Source organism: Triticum aestivum, chromosome 5D (assembly GCF_018294505.1).
Source record: "Triticum aestivum cultivar Chinese Spring chromosome 5D, IWGSC CS RefSeq v2.1, whole genome shotgun sequence".
Taxonomy (NCBI): Eukaryota; Viridiplantae; Streptophyta; class Magnoliopsida; order Poales; family Poaceae; genus Triticum; species Triticum aestivum.
Window position 1 is genome coordinate 201,351,459 of NC_057808.1, and position 7,013 is coordinate 201,358,471.

Sequence of the window (7,013 nt, forward strand, 5' to 3'; positions counted from 1 at the left end):
CAAGAAGTGTACGAATAGTGGTCATATGGGCCACAGGAGCAAAAGTCTCGTCATAATCACGACCATGCTCCTGCTGAAAACCACGAGCCACGAGACGAGCTTTGTGACGCTCAAGAGAACCATCGGAGCGAGTCTTAACCTTGTAGACCCACTTACAAGTGATGGGACGGACGCCGGGAGGAAGAGAAACAAGATCCCAGGTACCAGTGCGTTCAAGAGCAGCAATCTCCTCTGCCATCGCAAACTGCCATTCAGGATGAACAACAGCCTGACGGTAAGAAGTCGGCTCAAGAACAACAGCACCAGCGGTGGGAAATCCAAAGCGATCAATAGGCGGACGAGGACGAGAACGCAAGCCATAAGTAGGCTGAGAGGAAGAGGACGACTCATCCAAGGAAGCATCCACAGGTCGTGAACGACGAGTGTAATGCTGAGGCAAAGACGGAATAAGAGAAGGAGGAATCGCCAAGGTAGAATCGGGGGTTGGCGACGAAGAAGTCACCGGAGATGAAGGTGTAGAATCCACTGACATGCTAGGGGAGGAGACCGGGGAAGATGGTGGCGACGTCTCGACGAGGGGTGGAGAAGCAGAGGGAGGGGAACGAATAGGCACAGGCGCGACGGGGGTGATAGGTGAGTCAGGAAAAGTGAGGAAAGAGATATCCTCCACCGAAAAAGACGAGGAAGATGGGCGTGGGTAGAAAGGACGAGACTCATCAAAAGTCACGTCTCGAGAGATACGCATCCGACGACCGATAGGATCCCAACAACGATAGCCCTTATGCTCATCATTGTAGCCTAAGAAGACACACTCAACAGACTGAGCGGTCAGTTTGGTGCGTTCGCGAGGGGCAAGAAGAACATAGCAAACACAACCAAACAAGCGAAGCATCGAATAATCGGGAGACCGATCAAAAAGACGCTCAAAAGGAACACCACCCTGCAAAGCAGCGGACGGCTGAAGGTTGATGAGAGAGACGGAAGTGGAGATAGCCTCGGCCCAAAAATGAGGCGGAAGAGAGGCGGCAATCATCATAGCACGAGCCGTCTCAAGAAGGTGACGATGCTTGCGCTCAGACACGCCATTCTGAGCATGAGCACCAGGACAAGAGAACTGGGCAAGAGTACCCTGCTCAGCAAGAACACCACGCAACATCTTAGAGATATACTCACCAGTGGAGTCAGCACGGAAAACACGAATGGGTGAAGAGAACTGAGTATGAACCATGGCAGCAAAACGCTTATAAATAGGCAACACCTCACTACGTGAAGTCATGAAATAAAGCCATGTGTAACGAGAAAAATCATCGATGAAAATAATATAGTATTTATGACCACCTTTCGAAGCGAAAGGAGCCGGACCCCATACATCAGAATGGACTAAATCGAAAAGACGCTTAGACACTGACTCACTATGTGAATATGGTAACTGGATCTGCTTGCCAAGACGACAACCCTGACACTCTAAAGAGACATCTCCTGAGACAGACCCCAGAAGACCTCGACGAACTAAAGACGATAACCGAGAACCACACAGATGACCAAGTCGATGATGCCACTGCTTGAAGGAACCAGTAACAGAGGCGACAGCAGCGGAGGGACTGGCAATGGTGGTGGCAGCGGAAGGAACATGAAGCCAGTCCAACTCCCAAAGACCCCGAGAATCACGACGGCGAGGGCCAGCCCCAACCAGAGTGTGCGTGCGACGATCCTGGACAGAACAAGAGTCAACATCAAGGATGACACGACAACCAGAATCAGTAAGTTGACCAGCAGAAAACAGATTCATGGTAAGGCGAGGAACATCAGGAACAGAATAAGAAGGAGTGGAAAGATGGCCTCTACTAGCAACAGAAAGTGGAGTACCATCAGCAGTTAAGACATGAACAGGAGAAGCCAGCGATCGAAGAGAGGACAAAGCGGAAGAATGAGAAGACATATGAAAAGAAGCTCCAGAGTCTAGAACCCATGGGGATGTACCTGACTGTGTAGAGGGCAGGTGCTCAGTGCGGGAAGCATCAGTCACAGAACCAGCAGTACCCGTCGAGGAAGAACCTGAAGCCGCGAGCAGACGCTTAAGTCTCAGAATATCCTGCTCAGTCAAAGCAATGGCTGAACCTGGCGAGGGAGATGACGAAGTCCCTGAGGAGGATGAGCGCGCCTTGCGCAGGTGTTTCCGCTTTGTGTAGCACTGGGACTCAATATGACCATCATTGTTGCAGTAGTCACAGTGTGGACGAGGGCGACCTGAGCCTCCAGAAGGAGTGGGCAAGAGCGGCGGAGCACTCGAGCGAGAATGGGGCGGTGCCGCAGGTGGAGTGGAAGAAGCCCAAGTAGCAAGCACAGAGGGAACCTCCAGCAAACCAGCACCACGTAGGCGAATCTCCTCAGCACGAATCTCTGAAAGCGCCTCCATGAGAGAAATACGGCCACGAGCAAACAACTGAGCACGCCGGGGCTCAAACTCCTTACAAACTCCTTACGGAGCCGAGACAGGAACTCGTAGACGCGATGAAACTCCAAATCGGCCTGGACAGCCTGGCAGCAGGGGCAAGTACGACAACCAGCACTGCGGAGAGAATCAAGCTGGCGCCAGATAGCAGAACTCTGTGCATAAAAGTCATCAACAGTAGAGTCACCCTGCTGAAGAGCATGCTCCTGACGAACCACGGAAAGGTATAAGGCATCACCAGAGGGCTCATAGCGCTGACGAAGACAGGTCCACATCTGGAAGACAGTAGGAAGACCCAGAAACTCAGAAGCAAACTGAGGCAAAACACTAGCAGTGAGAACAGCTGCAGCACGAGCATCATCATCAAGCCACTGGGTGTAAACAGACAAAGCACCATGATACGTCTGAAGAGCCTCCTCATAAGCCAAAACCCTCTCATCATAGGCACGATCAGCAGCCTCATCAGCAATCTTAGCCGCATCCTTGGCGGCCTGATTAGCATCCGTAGGAAGAACCAGTGGAGTCGGCGGAGTAGGGGCCACCGGAGGAACCGGACGTGGCGGACAGCAGACCTCGCCAGAAAACCCCAGAGACGGATGCCACGCATGTGAATGCACATGAAGCCAGCGAACTCGGTGTAGTTAGTACCATCGAAGATCACCGGACAGCGAGGGACAGCAACATAGCCCGATGCAGCAGACATTTTTTTTTAGGAGAGACCCGAAATCAGCAGAGCACCGGACGACAGGCGGAAGACCACGAGCACCGGACGACAGGCAGAAGACTAAGACGCGCCGGGTCTGGCGGCTGGTTCTGAGTCTCCACTAGCACGCAGGAGACCGGCGCTGGCGGCTGTCTCGACGGCGCCAGTAGGGGCACTGCGGGGGCGACGGCGCCGGTTGCGGCGGGGCAGGTTGGGGCGGAGTGCGAGCAGCCCGGTGGCGGCGGCGTCAGTTGGGGCGGAGTCCGAGCGGCCCGGTGGCGGCGGCGTCAGTTGGGGCGGAGTCCGAGCGGCCCGGTGGCAGCGGCGTCAGTTGGGGCGGGGTGGGCAGCGAGTCGATCTGGGGCAGCAGGCAGAAGATCGGTCGGGGGAGGGAGTCCACGAGCAGCGCCCGACGCGTGTTGAGCGACGAGCAGGCGTGAGACCGGAGCAGCGCCCACCGCGTGTTGAACGTCCAGAAGGAGCAGCGCTTCAGGCCGGGGCAGCGGATTGGAGCGGATCGAGCACGAGTTGCGGCGTGCGAAAAGAAAACCCTAGGGCTCTAATACCATGTTAGGAATAAGCAACTTGTATTCCCATGAGGCCATAGGCCGATATATATACATGTACAGGTGTGGAACATATGCAGGAAACCCCTTATATAACGGGATAAATACAAAGGGGTACATGGCCTATATTATAACTCTTAACAATTAGCAACTAGTTTTTTTTCTTATGTTATTAGCAACTACTTTTTTTGCGCATAAGCAACTGTTTGTTTGCTCCAGTCATGCATAAGTATCTTGATTCTTGTTTAACCCTTATTGCAGGATGATTCCATTCTCTGCAAAGTCCATTAGACAAGGTCTAGGTCCCAAGACCGGGGAACAATATGGCGCTCCATTTGAGGAAAGAGGAATTGAATGGATATGAAGAGTATATGTTTACTTTTCTTGTAAGTAAACCTACCTTCGATCCTCAACTGCTCCATTAATGCCCCCTAGCATGTACAAGTCCCCTTGTTATACTCTTTATTTATTCCACCTCCAATTTTTTTTCCGAGTTCTATTCTTCGTCACAGGTTCACTGCTATTACCTCGGTGCAAAAAAGTGCCAAAAAGTTCAGTTCATACTATTCTAAATGTCCATATTGTAGATAATATTTGTGCTGTCTTAAATTTCTGGAAACAAGCTTCAGTACAAGAAAAATGGGCCAGTCAGTTCATCCATATGCAAACCCCCGTAACAAAACGTATCTCTAATCCAATTAGGTGAGGATGTGCAACATATGTTTAAGTAAAACATTTATACCATGTTACAAAAGTAACTTACCCTGTTCCATAGAAGATTGATTGAATTTTTAAAATATATTTTAGAAAATAAGTGTGCACAAAGTAGCTCTCTCTCTTTCTATTACTCTGTCTCATGTGATGTTACTGCTCCTAGTATGTGAAATTTCCTGCCATATTGACAAAATGAGTGAAATCTTATGGTGTTCTCTGTGAAATGGAGATACCTAGTCTAACAAGAGTTCAAGTATAGAAAATGTGGCAGTGGCAATTTTCAAAACCTTTAACTGTTGAAGTACATAAGAAACACAAAGTCCATTCTGCAAAAACAACAGTAGACGTGATGTTCAATTTTGCTAAATTATGCAAGTGGTAATTCATATGGGTTTCCTTTGTGGTGAAGATTTCATCAGTACTGATAGCTTAACTTATTATGTTAATTCTAGTGCGGCACTAGCGAAGGTAGAAATGTACTGAATGTTCACACCTTTAATCGTCTCATTTTGTGAACACGCATCAGTTCAGTATGAAAAAGGAACATAATAAGTTAACTTTGCAAGTGAATCAGTTCACCTTGAATAAAATACAGAAGTGCACCATCAAGTTTTCCATCAGTTCGCTTATAAAAAAACAGAAAGTTGGTTGTGTAAAGAAAATCGGAAAACCAATGTCAGCCTAGAAGTTCACTAGGGGACTCCACGCAAGTGCACTCCTTAGAAAATTTTGGGTTTACTATATTTTATAGACTGCAGAAATTTTGAACTTACTATTTTGAAATTTTCGTTGTCATTATCCAAAGTTGTACGCTGGACTAAAAGTTGTCTTTTTTGATCTTTAGTTCTGACCTTTTTTTCTGAACTTACTATTCTGTTTGTGTACATTATCCTCTCGTCAATTTTGTGATTTTAGACTAAGTTTCAGCCCTCGAGCAAGAGCTCGTCCACCACGGGTGCTTGCAGCCGTCCAAGTCTCAATTTCTTCTCAGTTTTCATGGATGCTCGCCGGCCATGCGTCCAGCATGCTTGTGGCGATAGCTGCCACCACTAACGGCATTGGCGGCCAGCACGCCTGGTACATGCTCGATGGTTGCACACTACTGCCGTGGACATGCACAATATACTTAGCAGAAGTTTGTTAGTTAGGATTCTTAGCATTCAATTTCTAATTTAAGTTCAGTTCATTTTCTAATTTAAGTAAAGTGAGCACTGGAAAATCAATTAGTTTGTTTTTACTTATACTCCATGAACTTGTAGTAACCTAATTGATTTGGTGCTAATGGTCATATAAAACCCCTAGAAAAAAATCAAATACATTATTAACGGTACAATTTGTATTCTGTCATTAGTTCATATAGATCCCCCAGAAAAAATATTGTATGCCAGTTAGGTGTATGTTAAATGTCGTAGCCTCGCTCCTCCAAAAATCAAATACACTATTATCAGTACAAATTGTATTATGTCATTAGTTCATGTAGAAGCCCCCAGAAAAAATATTGTATGCTAGTTAGGTGTATGTTAAATGTCGTAACCCCGCTCCCCCTCCTGGCCAGGAGGCCCATTGCCCCGTTTGTTGCTAAATACCATAGTCATTTGTTTCTTTATTTCTTTATGCCCGTCAGGTGTCTGCTTGACATCGGTAGTCAAAATGAGCTTTGGACTTCAGGTAGCTGCAAACACATGTTGGTTTTACTTTGTGCTGGCGTGTTCCCCTTCTTGCGTGTTGATCATTATCTGCTTATGAATAGCCGCGCCTTTCGTACATGATTTTTTTTATCGAAATGTTGTAACTAGAGGACTATAACCACTACAGGATGCCAAAAAAAAAAAAAAAATCAAACTGCACAAGTAGTGTTCCATTTATGTTTCTCTCATGCCTGCCCTTTTGATCTTATAGGAATTGAGGCTTCGCCAAGGAACAAGACTGGTAACTAGCGCAAAGGAGACTATGTTGAGAGGTGGCACTGCTAGACTTGCTGATGTGTAGTTATGGCATAAAAAAGATGAAAAAAAGGGTATCTTCTATGGTTCCATAAGGTGTACGTAGCAAATCTTCCCATGTGGATCAGTACAACTTATGTACGGCCTTGAGTTCACAAAACTTATACTCCCTCCGTTCCCAAATATTTGTCTTTCTAGGCATTTCAAATGGACACAACATACGGATGTATGTAGACATATTTTAGAGTGTAGATTTACTCATTTTGCTCCGTATGTAGTCACTTGTTGAAATCTCTAGAAAGACAAATATTTGGGAACGGAGGGAGTAGTAATCTTTGTAGTATTCTTCGTAACACTTCATAAAGAAAGAGTAGCCCTTTTTTTGTGAGCAACAGTTCAAACGAATCTGTTGTATCAGTTCTTATGATAGATAGAAGAAAGTTCACTAGCCAAAAGGTTAGAGTAGTCTACCTTATAATTTGCAATCTTAAAGATAATGATCAGTTTGAATTAAAAAATCGGTTTGCATTAAAAACAATGATCAGATCAAATTAAAAACAATGATCAGTTTGAATTAAAAATTCTGAATTAAAAACAATGATCAAATTTGAATTAAAAAATAAATGACCAGTTCG

General features: G+C 46.3%; 1 long non-coding RNA gene across 9 annotated transcripts in view; it reads left to right on the forward strand.

Annotated features, from left to right (window-relative positions):
• Positions 1-6,772, forward strand: part of LOC123120063 (uncharacterized) — an 11,715-nt gene extending 4,943 nt beyond the window's left edge. For 5 of the 9 annotated variants that reach the window (XR_006459303.1, XR_006459298.1, XR_006459302.1 and 2 more), the window contains exons 5-6: positions 3,983-5,512; positions 6,335-6,772. This is a non-coding gene — a long non-coding RNA (uncharacterized lncRNA). Of the gene's footprint in view, positions 1-3,982; positions 5,513-6,059 lie in introns of all 9 variants that reach the window. The other 4 variants (XR_006459301.1, XR_006459305.1, XR_006459307.1 and 1 more) reach the window with 4 other exon arrangements.
• The last annotated feature ends 241 nt before the right edge of the window (positions 6,773-7,013 follow it).